We start from the raw sequence: 19,817 nt of genomic DNA, 5'->3' as shown, positions 1-19,817 counted from the left end.
GTTGCAGATTCGATCGGAATATATGAAATGAAGGGACCGTACTGTACGCTAATCATAATCGACTGGTTCTTGCAGGCACTAGCAGTGATACCTAGGGGATCATGGGGCGATGCTACTAGACGCTCTTACCATGATCTGATGGGTGCAATCAGAAATGAGTTCTGACATTCTTAATCAAGGTGTTGATGAAAAGAATGGGGCTAACTAGGGTAAGCCCGAATAAAGGATTATGTCCTGAATCACAAATAGTTGTGGACCCACGGCTAGCTGTATTCCTGAACCATTGAGGGTCACACAAGCACTGGATCGTTTGTTCCCGTTGGAGAGAATAAATTCAAGAAGTTGAATTTATGTTATATAGTAAATTCAAGGAGTTGAATTTATGATAATTAAATTTTGAGAGAATAAATTCAAAGAGTTGAATTTATATTATGATATAGTAAATTCAAGGAGTTGAATTTATGATAATTAAACTTTGAGAAAATAAATTCAAGGAGTTGAATATATGATATAGTAAATTCAAGAAGTTGAATTTATGAAATTTGGAAATAATAAAATCAAGGAGTTGAATTTATAAAATTTGATAATTTAATTTATTAAACTCAAAAGTTGGGTTTATTAAATATTAAATTTTGGAGGTGATAAAAATTCAAGAAGTTGAATTTATAATTTAAATAATAAATTCAAATGTTGAATTTATAATGTATTTAATTTATTAAGCTCAAAAGTTGAGTTTATTAATTAATAAATTAAATATGGTGGGTAGTATGTTTTATGGGCTTGTAGGAGTACAAGTCCAACATAATAAATAATTAAAGTTTTAATGAGTTTTGATTAAATTAATTAAACTAGTTGGACTAGCCCAATTAATTAAATCAAACCCATTAATGTTAATTATGTAATTAGTTATTATTTAATTATATATAATACATAAAAAGTCAAAACCCTACCACCACCCACCAACAAGACTCACGAGAACCTCTCTTCCAAAGAAAAAAAAAACGGACACCTCTCTTGATGAAGAATTTTGAGCCGTCTCTCAATTATTTTCTCTCCTACGCAAAATATCTTTCATATTTTCTAGTGCAAATTGGAAGAGGAACACACTATTCAGTCGTGGACCTAATTAAAAGGAAAGAAAGGAGTCTCTTGAAGAAAGTTCGTAGGGATTCATCAAGAGCCAGATCTGTTATACCGGATCGGTTGGTGTCCAGTGATTAATTCACCAAAGGTATAACTTTTCTAAACATCCTATGTTTAATTTGTTAAATCATACGAGCGCCTAAAGCAATATTATTTTGTTTTCCAAAATAAAATAAAAATTTTAAATCTTCCGCTGCGTTTGGGCGTGTAGAAAACCGGATCCAACAAGAAAGGGACTGGAGGATCAACACAACTGTTGGAAACGAATAGAGTTTGTACGATTTTTTTTGCATGCGTGTAGGGGCTGTTCTTGGGTTGATCGTGCGGCTCACTGTATGGATTGACCAGAGCTCTTGGACATGGTCTGGGGCATGTATTAGGGTCCTAGAATGAATCTTGCTATGATGGTTCATGGCATGGAGTGGCAATTAGGTGGCTGGAATCATAAAACAAGTATCTGTACATAATTGGCCTTCATGAGTGCATGGTCGCGGCTGTGAGCTTGAGTTCAGGCTTGAGTCGGTCCAAGGCTAGGGTCAGTGTCTAGGTTCGCACCTTAGGGTCCTAGGGAGGGTCTCGTGGTGTTGATTTAGGGCTGGGTTGGCTGAGAAGGTGTCTGGACACAAATTGAAAGCAACTGCGCTTGGTGTTCTTAGGTGGGAGTTGCACAGCTGCTGCGTTTTCTTGACATATGTCCTGCTCCTGAATTAAAAAGGGCTTGACATTGGGCTTACGTCAAGTCTAAGGGTCGAGTCTAGGGCTTGGATCAGGTCCGGTTCGATTCGGTCTAAGCATAATGTCGTTTATAGCATTTATGTGTCGAAGCATTCCTCTTTGGGCAGTTTTATTGCATTGGAGGTTGGTCCAAGTTTTAAGGTGGTTCGATCATGATTCGGGGATAATTTAGGCTCTTGGATAGTAGGTTTGGGTGTTGGCTAAGTATGGTTCAAGTTCCAAGTCATTCGGTAAGTCGTAAGCTATTTTGATCAATTCAGGAATCGTACGCGTCAGAGTGCATCTTTGGGCTTATGTTTAATTAGTTAATTTTTGAGGTTGGGTCAGCATGTCCAGAGCGTTCCAACGAATCCCACGATATTTGTAAGTATGATCGACGGGCAAAAATATTTTTATTTTGGATGTATGTGATTTGTCTTGTGGCCTCCTAGTAAAGCATGACTGGGGATTTAAGATTATGGGATTGGAAAGCAGTAAAGCATGATCGGGGACCTCTCCACCTAGTAAATTATGATCGGGGATTTATATGTGGGAGTGAACATCCGGTCAAAAGGCTGCGGTGATCCCTGCCAGTCCAATACTGTGGTTTAGTTTGATCAGGCGATTTATGTTATAGGCCACTTGCTTTGAACATATTTCTACGAAATATTAAGTATGCTTAAGTATGTTATGATGGAAGCACTTTTATGAAAATGTTTATGCAGTTATGGCACGTCGATGTTTATGTATGTTCAGCTGTTATTTCATACACGTTACTTTCTAATGCATGTGATTTTATTAAGTACTACTTGCTATTCCTGGTTTATGCATGTTGAGTCTTTAGGCTCACTAGACTTGATCGATGCGAATGTTGATGCTTTCGAGAAGACAAGAGTTGCTGACCAGTGAGACTGCTCTGACTGTGTGCAGTGCAAACCCGAGGACCACTATTGTTATGAAAGGATTTTATGCACGTTGTTAGACTTAATTTAGTTGTGGTGATGAGAATAAAAAACAGTAGGAATAGCAATTACCAGAAGTCAATACAAAGCAGAAGCCATCGATTCGCTTTAACAAAAGCAGTACTTTAGTTAGTACTCAATGACTTAAAAAAACAGAAGCAAAACTAAGCAGAACTTGGCTTCACTAGATCTGTACATAACGGCTTTTACTCAATCGTTTCAATCTTAAATGTTCCGTTACTTCACCAAGTACGAGTATTATATGCTTCATTAATGCTGAATAAAGTAATTTAATACGCATTACCTCTTTTGGTATGAAACAAGACTGATTGTTTTGTAGCTTTTTTGTGGAACCTTTTTAAGCAATAAATCTGCTTCTATCAGAAGTCAAAGAATCCGTTTTGATCATAGACGTTGTATTCAAGTTATTTATATAGAATGATCAAACCTATTTAAAGAACTACACTGATTATTTTATCAAGAAACATATTATCTATCCAACATTCCATTGAGCAACCGCGAACCAATTTTCATCTTCCAAGATCAACTTGCAGAAAAGCAGTACACACTTCATATCTTACATCTGATCTTTGGAGATCATTTTGTACTGCTGTTTCTTCACCTCTTCAAGCAAAACACCTTATGATAATTTTCTAAGAAGAGTTTGTAATCTGGAAAAGAGTCTTTTCTAGAACCTTGTTATATTGAATTATATTGTGTTGAGTTACTAAGAGTTTCAGTAGGCAAAGGATAAGTCCTGCTGAAGTGGTTGTGTACTAGTGTGTACTGTAAAATCCAAAGTCTCTTAGTGATACCTTCTGGAAACAGAAGAAGGATGAGATGTAGAAGATTTTATCTTCGAACTTCCAGAAACAACTACTGTTCTACTGCCTACTGTTATTATTGTTTTCACCTTACTTGATCGGATCGTTTCCACACTTATTATTGTGATCTGCTGGACTTACGCTTGAACAAGAACATCTACAATCTCTAACAGGATTCTAGCACCCTTTGCAAAAACTATCATCAAAGGAAAGATTTTATTCATCCCCCCTCCTCTAAACTCTACATCGATCCCCAAAAAGTGTTATCAGAGCAGATTTCTCTTGTTCTGAAAAATTTACAACAGTTATGACACATTTTAGCAAGGTTCTCGTGTTCTCAAAAGAAGAATTTGATGACTGGAAGATCCGGATGCAAGCTCACCTTGCAGCTCAAGATGATGACATGTGGTATGTCATCACAGATGGTCCATTAAAGATTTTAAAGCCTAATACAGCTGTTGTTGTTACTGATGGTGCGCCGTAAATGGTTGAAAAACCAAGAAGTGAATAGACTGGCGAAGATAAAAAGATAGCCAATCTCGAAAACGTCGCAAAGGACATTCTTTATAAAACTCTGGATAAAAACACCTTCAGCAAGATCAAGATGTGTTCTACCACGAAAGAAATTTGGGAAAAGCTCATTCAAATATGTGAAGGAAATGAGCAGACAAAGGAAAATAAATTGTCTGTAGCAATGTAGAAGTTTGAAAATCTGAAAATGAAAGCTAGTGAAACTCTGAATGAGTTTGATGAACGTTTCAGCAGCTTGGTTAATGAGCTAGCAGCTCTGGGTAAAGAGCATGGCAAAAGAGAGATAGCACTCAAAGTAATGAGAGCTTTACCCAGAGAATGGGATGTAAAAACCATGGCTATGAGAGTATCTAAAGATTTGAGCAAGTTAGAATTGCATGACTTGTTTGATGACTTAAAATCCTATGAGTTTGAACTGGAAGTGAGAAGCGGAGAAGATCCCTCATCAAATCTACCCACCAAGGCTCTTGCTGCTACTACTATTACTACCGCTCCTCCTGCTACTGATGTATTTGTTCCACAAGCATTACCTGCTATCATCATTGATAGCACATCAGAAAAGACTGCTGAACAGATCAGCTGTGACGCGATGTCTTTGTTTGTAAAGAAATTCTCCAGATTCATGAAAAAGAATCATCGAGCCTACCAAGGTCCCAATCGAAACTTCAAGAAGGATTCACCATCTGGTGATATGGCGTGCTTTAATTGTGGAAAAGTTGGGCATTTCATTGCTGATTGCCCGAAGCCAAAGAAAGATGATCAGAAGAAAAGTGAATACAAAAGAAATGACAAGAAGTCCAGAAGAGACCGCAAAGCGATGGGTAATATTTCTTACTGGAAAAGTTCAATCCAGTAGCCTCCTAATCAAGCATCTAAAAAGAATTCAAAATGGTAAATCAATTTCCATCATTAAAATCAGAAGTGATCGGGGTACTGAGTTTACTAACAAGATTCTTGAGTTGTATTTAGATGAACATGGCATTCATTATGAATACTCAGCTGCCAGAACACCTCAAAAAAATGGAGTAGCTGAGAGGAGAAACAGAACTCTTAAAGAAGCTGCTAGAACAATGCTAGCAGATGCAGACATCTCTCAGCGCTTCTGGGCAGAAGCAATCAACACCGCATGCTACACACAAAACAGAACCATGATCAACAAGAGGCACAATCAGACCCCATATGAAATATGGAAAGGGAGTAAGCCTAGTGTATCTTATTTTCATGTATTTGGTTGAAAATGCTTTGTGCACAATAATGGTAAAAACTATTTGACTACCTTCGATTTAAAATGAGATGCTTGACTTTTTCTTGGTTATTCTGCAGTAAGCAAATCTTTCAGAATCTTCGATAATAGAACTCTCAATGTTGAAGAATCTGTTCATGTTGTCTTCGATGAAGACAGCAGTGCTCCTGAAATTTCTAATTTGTCAAATTTGATTAACAGATTAGACATGATTCATCTTGAACTGGATAGTGAAGATGATGCAGTACCCAGTGTTAAAGATGATCAAAATACAGAACCAGACATTCCTCTAGTAGACCCAGTTGTTCAGATACAGAACATACCAGAAACAGAAGTGAATATTCCAGAACCTGCTACTGCTTCACCTAAGCCTATTTCAAATCCATCAAACCAGGAAGATATTTCTTTAAACCATTTTTTTTGGAGAAAATCACATCCTCCATCCTTGGTAATTGGTAATCCAGCAGCTCCTTTAATAACCAGAAGTCAAATGATTAATGAATATATGCATGCTGCCTTTATTTCTCAAAACAAACCAATGAAAATTGAAGAAGCTCTTCCGGATTCAAACTGGATCGAAGCCATGCAAGAAGAACTCAATCAATTTAAAAAGAATGAAGTTTGCTTTCTGGTACCTAGACCATCTCACCAAGCTGTAATTGGAACCCGGTGGGTATTTAGAATCAAGCTAAATGAAGAAGGTATTGTGATAAAAAATAAAGCAAGAATGGTGTCCCAAGGTTTCACACAAGAAGAAGGAATAGACTGTGATGAAACCTATGCACCAGTAGCAAGGCTTGAAGCTATCAGAATATTTTTAGCCTTTGCTGCTTTTAAGAACTTCAACGTTTATCAAATGGATGTGAAGAGTTCCTTCCTAAATGGTCTACTACAAGAAGAGGTCTACGTCAAACAACCTCCAGGTTTTATTGATCATTTCTTACCACATCATGTATTCAAATTACACAAAGCCCTGTATGGTTTAAAACATGCACCTAAAGCGTGGTATGACACCCTCTCACAATTTCTTGTCAATCATGATTTTACAATTGACATAGTAGACAAGACTTGTTCACTTTAATCAAGAATAAGCACATTTTATTAGTGCAGATTTATGTTGACGACATTATCTTTAGGTCAACTAACCCCAAACTGTGTGCAAAGTTTGCCAAATTGATGCAAGAACAATTTGAAATTAGTATGATGGGAGAATTAACATTATTCCTAGGACTACAGATCAAACAACTTGATACTGGAATTTTCATTAATAAAGCTATGTATACTAAGGAGCTACTAAAAAAGTTTGGAATGGAAGCATGCTGTGCTGCTTCCACTCCAATGAGTTCATCTACCAAGCTTGATAAGGATGGAAGTGGAATTCCAGTAGATGTAACTCAGTATCGTGGTCTTATTGGCTCACTATTGTATCTTACTGCCAGTAGACCTGATATTTTATTTGCTGTTTGCATTTGTGCAAGATTTCAATCTAACCTCAAGCAATCTCATTATATTGCTGCGAAACGTATACTGAAGTACTTAAAGAGAACTCAAAATGTTGGCTTATGGTATCCCATTGATTCATCTTTCAATCTTATTGTATATTCAGATGCTGATTATGCAGGTTGCAAACTAGACAGGAAAGACACAAGTGGTTTTTGTCAATTCCTTGGTGATAGGCTGATCTCCTGGTTTAGTAAAAAGCAGACTTTCATAGCTATATCTACTGCAGAAGCAGAATATCTTGCTGCTGGAAGATGCTGTTCTCAAATACTGTGGATGCAACAACAACTCAAAGACTATGGAGTTCAATCCTTTGAATCACCTATCTTCTGTAACAATACCAGTGCTATTGTAATCACGCAAAATCCAGCACTTCATTCCAGAACAAAGCACATTGACATCAGACATCATTTTATTATAGATCATGTGCAGAATGAGCTTTTCATTCATAAAACCATATGCGTTACAATATGTTTATCTACTACATTTGTTGATATCAACAGTATGAAGTACTTCAGTGCAAAGTACTTCAACAGAAATCTAACTAAGGACTGCTGGGATCCCCTCTCTTCGAATGATTGTGTTTGTGGAAGAGATGATTCCACAGCTTAATCCTAATAATTTCAAACAATCTAACTAATTGTTCATATTTTAAACTGATGAATTTCTTCCAAGTCTTCATATCTTGAAAAAGGATGTCTTCAAACATCTTTTTACGAGACGCTGGAAATTACGTCTGGATCTCCTCTGCTGATTCATACTCCGGAGAAGACTCCGAGAGATTACTTGTTCTACCCATTTGATTTGATGAAAGTATAAATGACTTAGTTTGTAAACTTGCAGGCACTTATATATAGTCTCGGGAAACTGAAGAGACGTCTATCTGACTACACGAATACCAAGAATCATCTGTCACTCCATCTGATTTTGTATCTTCGCATTTATTAATTGTATTATTTAAGGGGGGACAGTATCATTTTCAGACTTATATTTCCTGTTTTGGCAGAAGCAAAGAGGGTGTTTGTCTTTTCGATAAAACAATTTTTCTACTGGCTTTTATTCAAGTGCTGGAAATATTTCAGCACCTTTTGACTTCCAGTATATATTATCATAAAATGACAAACCCTCTTCTGGATATTTTCAGTAACCAATAGGACAGCCAGCTCTTTTCATTACTTTTCAAATTCTGAAATCAATAGTCCTTCTGACATCTTCTGTTTAACTTTTCTAAAACTTAACTGCAAACATATTGACACGTGTCCTTATGTTTCACTGACGGCTGTACATTTTTTAATATTAACCGCCTCTTTCATTTCTTTTCACTTTTACGCTTCCAGACTTTTGCCTACCAGCTACTGATTTCTCTTGCTCACATTTCTCTTACAAATCTTACTTCAAATTTATCTTGTTTATAGAAATGGCCGGAGCTTACACTTGGAACGCTTATCAGGTTAACTTTTCTTCCGTCCTAACTATCAAGGATGAACATATTGTCAAGATGTTTCAAGCTATTGAGAAATCCGGTCTCAGAAAATTTTGGGAAGCACCAGCCGTTATCTACAAAACTACTCTTTTGGATTTCTATGCCAAGGCAACTGTGCAAGAAGGAAAAATCATCTATTCTCAAGGGAACACATCTATTTCCATCGACGGTGCCTTATTGGGATAAACTTTAATTCTGCCTTGTTCTGGTTTTTCTGAATTTTCTGGCATTTTTAAGGACGAAATGTCTACTGCCATATTCAATTTCTCAGCTTCTAGAGAGGAACTCTCTCTATCATGTTTTAAGAAGCTTTTGAAGATGGAATTTCAGGTGCTCGCTGACATTTTCGCAAAAGCAGTATTGGTGAAAGCCGAAACGTTTGATTGGCGGACCAAGGAAAAAGTCTAGGTGATGATTGCCATCAATTATGGGTATAAGGTGGATTGGATCAATTCTTGTTTAAAATCATGACGGATATTATTGTTTGGAAGAGTTCTGATTTTGCTGTTCAGATCAGCACAATGCTCAAGGATACTGGTTTTGCTTTTACTATTGAACAGGACGCCTCCTATGTCACAATGGCTGATGCTGACAATGTGCTTGCGCTAAAGCCTAAGCGAACTGTGGCTGAATTTATTTCTATGAAGAAAGAAGTGGGAGATGCTCAAACTGAGGCTCAAGAACCTCAGAAGAAATTCAAAAGAAAAAGAGTGGTTATCTCCACTAATTCTGACAAAACAGTATCTGAGGAGTCTGCTGCTCCCACCAAGGCATCTCTACCAGCAACTCCAAGAAAGAAGAAGGCTCGTACTCTCCTTCGCGTCAATAAACCAACATCAATTGCTGATTTAGACGATGTCCCATTGCGACAAGTGTTTTCAGAAGCCGTTTCTTCTGTACCAGAAACCACCTCTGTCTCTAAACCAGCTGCTGCCTCTACTGCCACAACTTCTATTGCTCCAACTTTCAGACCCTTGTCTGGAGTTGTTATTCATGAATCTACTGCAGGGTCTTCTACTTTTAGACCCGTGTTGCCCGCTTCATCTTCAAGAAAAGGTGAAGGGAAACTCGTTGAAGAACCACGATTTCATGGCGCCAAATCATTTTTTTCAACTGGTATTGATCTTCATTTGGGAGAAATTGAGAACTCTGCCAATGAAGAAATGACTTTCTTTGATGATTGACATAAGGTTGGAGTATTCCATCCTCTCGCATACTTCAGAAAACCAGGTGCATTTGGTAAAATGGTAAAGAATGAGGAGAGCTCTTGCCAACACGGAAAATGTGATTGAAGCAATGAGACGCCGAAGTTTCATTCTTGAGCAGCTTAAACGGCAGAAGCTAGAATCAGTGTTGAAGACTATTCAATCAAACTTTAATGCTTTGATTCCCACTGCTGCTCAAGATCATAATGCGATCCGTATCTAACTGACCGATTAAGAATGATGAATGAGAAACTTCTTGCTCAGGAACAGACTTTCGAATATTCTGTACCGTATTCAGTAGGCTTTGTTGGAACTTTCAAGTTCACAATCTTGATTTTGATGTTAACAAAATTTGTTATTGTGTTTCTAACATATTTACTCAAGTGTGAAGCTGCAAACACAAGAAGCAAGCTGAAACCAAATTCTGCACAAACTGAATTTCTGGCGAGTTTCGGTGTTTTGATGATATCTCTTAACGGGATGATTCAAATGACATTCCGCAAATTGTACTGATCAGAAAAATCAATTTGGAACAAGTCGTATTTCACGTTAGTTGGGCAAAATCGGATGTTATCATGGTCTAACTGATCGCTCAATTACCGAACTGATCACACGAAAACAGCAATCAGTTAGGTTTGAGCAGCTGTGGTATTTTGGTCATATCTCTCAGCTCGTTTATGAAATGAAGTGATTCAGTATGCGTTGGAAAGATAAGACGATGATCTACAAATCATCTTCAGAAGTAAAAGTCTGAATCAACCAGTTGAACTGAACCAGACCAGTTGAACTGAACCAGACCAATTAAACTGAACCAGACCAGCTGAAACCAGTTGAACCAGACCAGTTGAAGACCAACTGAACCAGACCAGCTGAACTGAACCAGCTGTTGATCAACTGAACCAGCTGAACTGAACCGAACCAGCAGCTGACCAACGGAACCAAACTGAACTGAACCAGCTGCTGACCAGTTGAACTGAACGACCAGTTGAGTTGACCAGAGTTGACCAGTCGGGAAATGACCAGCAAGCTGAATTTGACGATTGCAATTTCAGAAACAGTACAGAAACTTTCCAAACGGTCATATTCTTTTGTCTAACGTATATTGCATTGTTGGGGCTTATAAATACAACATATTGAAGATCAAGCAAGAGCTTTTGAAGAGGATTCAAAGTATGGGCAGTTAGCATGAATATATCAGCTAGTTGAGTGCACAAGCCCTTGTGTGAGGATACATTTGAGATGTACACTGTAAATGATAAATTCCTCACACACAATCACTCACACATATACAAGAGAGTTGAACTTCAAAATTTAGTTGAGTGAGTCTTGCACAAAGGCGTTAAACTTGTGTATGTAGTCTTTGCATATGAGACATTAAACAATATGCTGATTGTGAGGTACTACGTACAATCTTGAGAGCTAGGAGTTTAGTTTAGGTAGTAGTGTAAGTCCTAGCTGAATGAATTTGTACAAGGTGTTGTATAAATCAAAGTCTTCTAGTAAATCCTTCCAAGGGGAAGAAGGGGTGACGTAGGAGTATTTAAATCTCCGAACATCCATAAACAAACTCGTGTCTATTTGTTTATTACATTTACTTATCATTTTCATAGTTCTTAAGAAGCATTTTACGTGTTCTTAAAATACCAAAATATTGCATACCAAGTGTTTGATAAAATGCTTTGACTCAAATATTTTTACTCATTCAACTTGCATATATTTTAAATGGTTTACAAAATATTTAATTAGTTTCTACGAAGGATTATTTCGAGTATCTTCCGCTTGGTTTGAACACCAAACTTGATTTAATTCATCGGTGTTCAATATTTCAAGAACCGAGGTATTATAGTTCAACGGTGATCCCCCTAACCGATCCCAACAGGCTTCATTCCAGAACTTTCTCAGACTAAGCCAGTTGAGGCAAGAACTATAGCTCCTCCAGAAGCTAAGGTTTCTAGTACTCATGCCTACCCCAAGTTGCCTACTCAATCCTCTCCTCTCATCTATGTCCTTGAACTGGATTCAGTGGATGAAGTCGTTCAATCTATTGCTGTTGATATCTCTGCTGCACCAGAAGCAGCCCAGGCTGATGACATGGTCCAACCAAAAACTTCTCGAGAAGCCCAACAATTAGCAGAATTGTATGTTGTTCAATATCCATCACTGCCGAATTTGGAAATATTCTACTCTGAACATCGAGAAGAAATGGTAGCTATCATGAATGATCCAACTCCAGCCGCTGAACACTCGGAGACCATGGAAGCCAAGCAACCAGAAGTAAAAAAACTTGAGGTTGGATCTGATCTCTTCCAAATTAATGTCCTGAAAAGCCACGCTAACCTCGGTCTTGGTCACTCTGATGTTCTTCGTAGAATCTCAACTCATGACGCGTCTCTTCACTCCGTCTCTACCAAAGTTGAATCTATGGAGTCTAGACTCGAAACTATCAACACTCAGATTGAGTCCCAATCTCAATCGATTCAGGCTCTGAATGAACAAGTTTCGAGTCAAACACCAGTTCTGAAGATACTGCACAATGGCATTGTTTCTCGTAATGGACGAGTGGATTTCTTACTCACTCGAGTGCAGGTTACTGATGACAAAAAAGGGGAAACAGAGAATAGAACAGAAGCAGAAGGAAGGAGGTCAGAAGAAGGAAGAACTGAGGGACATCAAGCAGAATCATCCTTTAGAAATCAAGATCCTCAGGATGAGGAAACTTTGTTCCGAGATATTGGAACAGATGACTAAAATTTCTTGCTGCTTTATGTACCTTTTCCAACTGTTTATTTACTTATTAATCATATGGTTTTAATTGATATTTTCTTTATTATTCATCGCTACTAACTTCCAGTTTTGGCATCACCGCAAAAGGGGAAATTGTTAGATTTAATTTAGTTGTGGTGATGAGAATCAAAACCAGCAGGAGTAGCAATTACCAGAAGTCAATCCAAAGCAGAAGCCATGATTCGCTTTAACAAAAGCAGTGCTTTAGTTATTACTCAACGACTTAGAAAAATAGAATCAGGACTTGGCTTCACTAGATCAGTACTTAATGGCTTTTACTCGATCGTTTCAATATTAAATGTTACCGTCACTTTACCAAGTACGAGTATTAAATGCTTCATTAATGCTGAACAAAGTCATTTAATACGCATTACCTATTTTGGTATGAAACAAGACTGATTGTTTTGTAGCCTTTTTCTAGGAACCTTTTTAAGCAATAAAGTTGCTTCTATCAGAAGTCAAAGAAGTCGTATTGATTATAGACGTTGGATTCAAGTTATCTATATATATGGATCAAACCCATTTAAATAACTACACTGATTATTTTACCGAGAAACATATTATCTATCTAATGTTACATTGAGAAACCGCGAACCAATCGCCATCTTCCAAGTTCAACATGCAGAAAAGCAGTACACGCTTCATATCTTACATCTGATATTTGGAGACCATTTTGTACTGCTGTTTCTTCACTTCTTGAAGCATAAAACCTTACGATAATTTTCAAAGAAGAGTTTGTAATCTGGAAAAGAGTCTTTTGTAGAACCTTGTTATATTGAAATTATATTGTGTTGAGTTACTAAGAGTTTCAATAGGCAAGAGATAAGCCCTGCTGAAGTGGGTGTGTACTGTAAAATCCAAAGTCTTTTAGTGATACCTTCTGGAAACAGAAGAAGGGGAGACGTAAAAGATTTTATCTTTGAACTTCCAGAAACAACTACTGTTCTATTGCCTACTGTTATTACTGTTTCACCTTACTCCTTCGGACCGTTTCTGCACTTATTATTGTGATCTGCTGGACTTACGCTTGAACAAGAACAGCTACAATCTCTAACAGGATTCTAGCACCCTTTGCAATAACTATAATCAAAGAAATAGTTTATTCACCCCCCTCTAAACTCTCTATCGATCGCCAACACATGTTAAACTTTTTATTCTGATATTTTTTTATTAAAATTTTTTTGGCAAACAAGTATTTTCAAATGCTCGTTTTGGGTAACACTTTTACTGTAGTGATAAGTGATATTTTTTTTATGCCATATAAATATTTTGTACTTGGTTTATTTCCAAGAATTTCGTCGATCATTTTAGGTTGATCATTTTATTTAAATTCAGAAGACGAGGGTTTACTATTTAAATAAGAATTTTTTTTATTTTTCCGCAAATTTTAAAGTACTATTAGTTATTTTATTACGGGATGTTACATATAATCTAATAGAATAAGACAACGAAAGGGTAGAGACAAGTTATTTGTTATGTTTTGAGTTTGGTTTGATTGATTCTTTATTTTGATTTACTGATTGGTGTTGTTTATTATATGTGCTTTTATTCTTGCAAATTAAATTGCATATTTGTTAGTTAATATAAAATCGGAATGTGATTGATTAAAAATTGAATCATTACATTAATCATACATGATTAAATCGACTAAAAATATTATTCAGTTTCAATGCGCGACTTTAAGTTGAAATTGAAATTGAAATTACATGGTGACTTAATGTAGTTGAATCTAATTACATTTAATTAGAAATAATTAGAGTGTTATATTTAATTAGGTTATTAATTCAATAAATTGTTTAATAAATAATATATGGAATTTCGACGTGAATTAAATAATTAATTTGAAATGTAGATTATTGTGCACATTAGTAGTTTTTATCAATTTGAATTTCCATTCTAAGAATTCTCCTGTCGCTAGTTTTAAGTTCACTCTATAGTTAATTTATTTTAGTTGATCAATTTAGTTTTAATTAATTAATCTCACCTAGCTTGAATTTTGTTGGCCTAAATTAGGAAAATAATTCATATTCTAATATTTAAACATTAATATTTGTGGGTACAATAATTGGACTCATCATTCATTTACTATAACTTGACATATATGCTTGCTACATTTATTTCTAACTGAAACCACATGTTAAGTTTTGGCGCCGCTGCACGTGATCAATTTTTTTAATATTATAATAAATATTTTCTTGAGATTAGGTATTTATTTAATTTTTTCGATTTTATAACTTTATATGCATAAATAAAGGTTTTTTTAGGTGTTCATTAGTAATGCATGACCTACATTAAAAGAGACAGAAGATTAGAGCCTTTTGATCCAGAGATTGAGAATACTTTCCGGCGTAGTCATAAAACATAGAGGGAACAATCCTCAGACTCTGAATCAAAAGAAGAATTCAAATTAGAGGAAAAGGCTGAAACTGAAACACCATCTGGAGGCACTCTTATCTTATAACCTTTACAATATCAAATGTGATTTGGAGGATCTCATATTGAGGATCCTAAGGCATATCTGGAGGCATCCTTATATATATGTGACATGATTAAATTTAATAGAGTGAGCACATATGCTATAAGATTGATACTATTCCTTTTCTCTTTGCATAGTGAAGCACCCGAATGGATTAGGGATCTACCCATTGGCTCTAATACTACATGGAATGGTTTGGTGGAAGCGTTCATAAATTAGTATTTTCCACTCATCAAGCTAGCACAAAATGTGTATTTATATTTCATATTTTTGCCAGAAGGATGGCGAGACATTGCATACAGCTTGAGGAATATTAAGGAAGATTTTGAAGAGGTGTCCTCAACATGGTTTCTCTTCTTCCGAAAAAGTTCAAATTTTCTATAATGGAGTTGATCTTTCTGTACATTCTGTGCTAGATGCGACAACCAAAGGTATTTTATTCAGGAAGACCCCACGAGTTAAAATGGAAATAATTTATAATATGTCTTAAAAGAAAACGTGTTGGCCAGACACTGAACGAGAAAGAAGGTCGGAGTCCTTGATATAGATGTTTTGAATGCACTTACTTCTAAGATTGATGGTTTGGCACATAAATTTTCTCAACTAAAACCAAATCAACCAAATCAAGTCCAAGGAATAGTCATCGAGCAGCAGCACATTTTTTTATGAAGAAGCAGTGAATTTGGTGGGAAACTCCATAAATCCAATCCTTACAACTACACATACAATCCTGGATTGAGGAACCACCCAAATTTTTATTGGAAGAATACTGAGAATTCTCTTAATCCGACACATATTCCTCAATTTCCCACTCCTCAACAAGTGAGAAAACATGAATTATTTTGACCTGCGGCACCTCCAGGATTCAAGCAAGGGGGTCAAAGACCAATTTATGAGGATGCTATCAGTAAACATGTCTTCGGGATGGAAACAAGGCTGAAATATTATGATGCTATCTTGCAAAGGTTAGAAGATCAAATGGATAAAATAGTCACTTAGAAAATCGATCCCTTGGAAAACTAGCAAGTGATACTTAAAAATCCGAAAGGAGTGAATGTGTTGAGTACAATGATTAAGACCGAGAATGAGGAACCTAAGAAACATAATTATACAGAAGTAGAGGAAAAAGATATATGAGGAGTAAAATAAAAGTTAGAGGATGCCATAAAAAAGGTAAGGAATTCAGTTCTAAAGATAATGTTGATAATAATGCACTCTATTTTCCTCAAAGAGCAAAGCAACTGTAATTGGACAATAAATTTTTAAAATTCATCGAATTTTTTAAGAAATTTCATGTAAATATTCCTTTTAAAGAGTATTTGGCTCAAATTCTTTCTTATGCTAATTTTTTTAAAATATAGTTTGATTAAAAGAAGAAACTTGTTGACTTTGAGACTGCTAAGTTTTCTTAGTAGTGTTAAGCTATTATGCAAAATAAATTACCTCCTAAGCTTAAGGATCCATGTATTTTCTCCATTCCTTGCACTATATGGAGTTCTATTTTTAATAAGACATCATGTGAACTTGGTGCTAGCATTAATATTATGCTTTATACTTGTTTTGAGAAATTGTGGATTGAAGAAGGTATACACACCATTATTTCCCTTCAACTTGTAGATAGATCTATTAAATATCACAGAGGGGTTATAGAGGATGTTTTGGTCAGAGTTGACAGATATATATTTCTAGTTCACTTTTTTGTGCTATACAAGGAGGAATATCGTGAGATTCCCCTTATTTTAAGTAATCTTTTCTTAGCTACTTGAAGAGCTCTTTTATATGTGTAAAAAGGTGAGTTATTCTTGAGGTTGAATGATGAGAAGATAATTTTTAAAGTTTTTCGTAGTACGAAATATCCTCCCGACACTTCTGATTGTTATAGAATATATGTTATTTATTTTAATGTTGATTGTAGCATGCACTATCTCTTATTGAAGACGCACTAGAGATGTTTTTGGTGAACCCAAAATCCACGGAATCAAATAGAGAATAGGTGGATGAGTATATGAACTACTTGAAGGATCAAATCCTTTGCCAAAATCTATAAATTCGAAGATTGGGGAGCTTGGACATATTCCAAAATCACTCAAACCTTCCATATAAGAAACACCCATTCCTCGAACTCAAACCACTTCCTCTTAAATTATAATATATATTTTTGAAGGAGGATGATAAACTACAAGTAGTTTTTTCTTATTCATTGACTGATGACAAAGAAAATAAGCTTTTGATAGTGCTAAAAGATCACATATGTGTCATTGAATGGAGCATAACTGACATCAAGGGGATTAGTCCATCAATGTTCATGTACAAAATTTTAATGGAGGAGGAGAACTCTCCCAATACTCAACTCCAAAGGAGACTCAAACCAGCTATGCAAGAGTACGTCAAAAAAGAAGTAATCAAACTCCTTCTTGCAAGTATGATCTTTCCTATCTTTGATAGAAAATGGTTTAGTCATGTGCTCGTAGTTCCTAATAAAATGGGAACCATTGTCGTTAAAAATGAAAATAATGACTTAATCCCTATTAGGATTGTTACTTGATGGCGTGTTTTCATTGGTTATCGTAAATTGATTTATTCCACATGATAGGATAACTTCTCCTTGCCATTTGTGAATGAATGTTAGTGTTTGGTAGGTCATGCTTTTTATTGTTTCATAAATAGTTATTCTAGATATATGAAAATACCATAGACCCCGAGGATGAAGATAAGACTACTTTTACTAGTGCATATGGTACCTTTGCTTATAAAATAATGAAATTTGGTTTCTAATGCTCATACTACATTTCAACATTGTATGATGGCTATCTTTCATGATACAATTAAATTTTTATTGATGTTTTTATGGATGACTTTTATGTTTTTGGTTCTTCGTTTGACTCTTGTTTGGTTAACTTGTAAAAAGTGCTAAATTGATGAGAAGGAGCCAATCTTGAGCTTAACTGAGAGAAACGTCATTTTATGCTAATGGAAGGAATTGCCTTTGGTCTCAAAATTACTGAAAAAGGATTTAAGTAGATAGGGATAAGGTAGAGATCATAGAAAAGCTTCCACTCCTTCTAATGTTAAGGGAATTTGTAGTTTTCTGGGGCATATAGGTTTGTATCAAGGATTTCTCTATTATTTATAATCCTTTAACTAATATGCTCATGAAAGATGTTCTGTTTTGTTTTTTCCAAGGATTGTTTCCAGGCCTTTCAAGTATAGAAGGAAAAATTGTCCACCACTCCAGTCATTGCTACACTAGATTGGAATTTTCCATTTGAACTCATGGTGACAGAAGTGATCTTGCTTTAGGGGATGTGTAATGCCCGAAAAACCAGTCCACGTAAACCGCATACATGTAAATCATTTAAATTTCTTAATTGTTTTAATTGATTTATCTTAATGCTTAGATATTATATATTTCATGATTAAACAATTAGATTGCATGATTTCATGAGAATTGAAGATTTTATCCGAATATTTCATAATAGGCTGAGGAAATGAGATCGGGGACGACCAAGATAAAAAAAAAATTCAATAAATATTTTCAAGGCTTATTAATATGTGTTGAAACATTTCATGTTTGCAATCTTGATTTCTGATGATAACAAAGCTTTTTTATTTTTATTTAACGATTTACCCAAGTGCGCAAGAAGCTGGAACTGATCAGACGTCAAACTGATCAGTTATTGAGCCAAAACTGAAGCTATCGAGACGCAAACTGAAAATGCCAATTGATCGCCCAAACCGAATCAGTTCAACTTATATATCAAAGACCAGTTGAACTGATTGTCCAGCTCATAAGTAGTTCAGCAGAAGACCTTCAGAAGCCCGGCCAGCTGATGAAGAGTTCAACTGACCAGTTCAACTGAAGCTGCAAAATCAATTCACCTGACGAGCCAATTGATTTCACCGAACAGTTCAAGATCAGTTCAAATTACCAGTTCAGAACATCAGTTAGGAATCAACCCATTTGCAGAACACGACAAGCTTATTCAATGGAATCCAGCTGTAGGCACTGAGGAAAATTTATTGTACGATCAAAGGTACAATAATGTACGTTGTAGCAAAGCTTAAAGACAAAATGTTCCAGCATAGATGTTTGAAAGTCGAGACACGAATCTCAAGGAACACATTCAAGCTACAACAGACACAATTATTGAATCTCATTGTACGATCAGTTTCTTGCCTATAAATAAAAGATCAGTTAAGACCAATACAAAAACAAGTGTGTGAAGATACAGAGAAAGGGCACGCATATTGACTATCAGCTTACAAGAAGCAATCAGCCCAGAGAGAACACTTCATCTTCTTATCATCTTAAATTAGAAGAAAAATTCCCTCAGTGTGTGATAACACTTTCGTGTTGTACTTAGATATCAGTTCACACACACACACACACCACCACCACCACCACCACCACTCAAATATAGTCTTGCACAAAGACAATAAACTTGTCTATGTAGTTTTTGACACACAAACGTTAAATTATCAAACTTCATTCAAAATGATAAATTATTGAAAGCTTTAAGATTTCACGATTTATGATTAAATTATACTTACGAATTTATTTTGAATAAAAGTATGGTTTTTAATGCATGAGCTTGTGTATGTTTTATTTGCTACTCATGTTTAGAACGTGCTGAGTCATTAGATTCACTAAATTTGAATGCTGCAGGTGACGATGATAATGACGAAGACGCTGACGCTTGAGTGGATCGAATTCGGCAGTACACTCTCGAGGGACTTTATTTTCAGCATAAGCTTGATAGTTGAAAGCTTAAAGATTTTGTTAATGATTTTATTAGAGATTTTTATGCTTTATTTTGGAGTTAGGATGATCATGTTAAAGGTTAGAGTTGAATTTTTTAAATTGACGATTTAGGGATTTTTACGCACTTAAAATTTTAAATGTTAAATTATTTTGATATATGGAAATTTTAAGTTATTTTAATGTTGAATAT

Source organism: Primulina eburnea, chromosome 5 (genome assembly GCF_022965805.1).
Source record: "Primulina eburnea isolate SZY01 chromosome 5, ASM2296580v1, whole genome shotgun sequence".
In the NCBI taxonomy this organism is placed as follows: domain Eukaryota; kingdom Viridiplantae; phylum Streptophyta; class Magnoliopsida; order Lamiales; family Gesneriaceae; genus Primulina; species Primulina eburnea.
Note: the sequence above shows the minus strand (reverse complement) of the source record.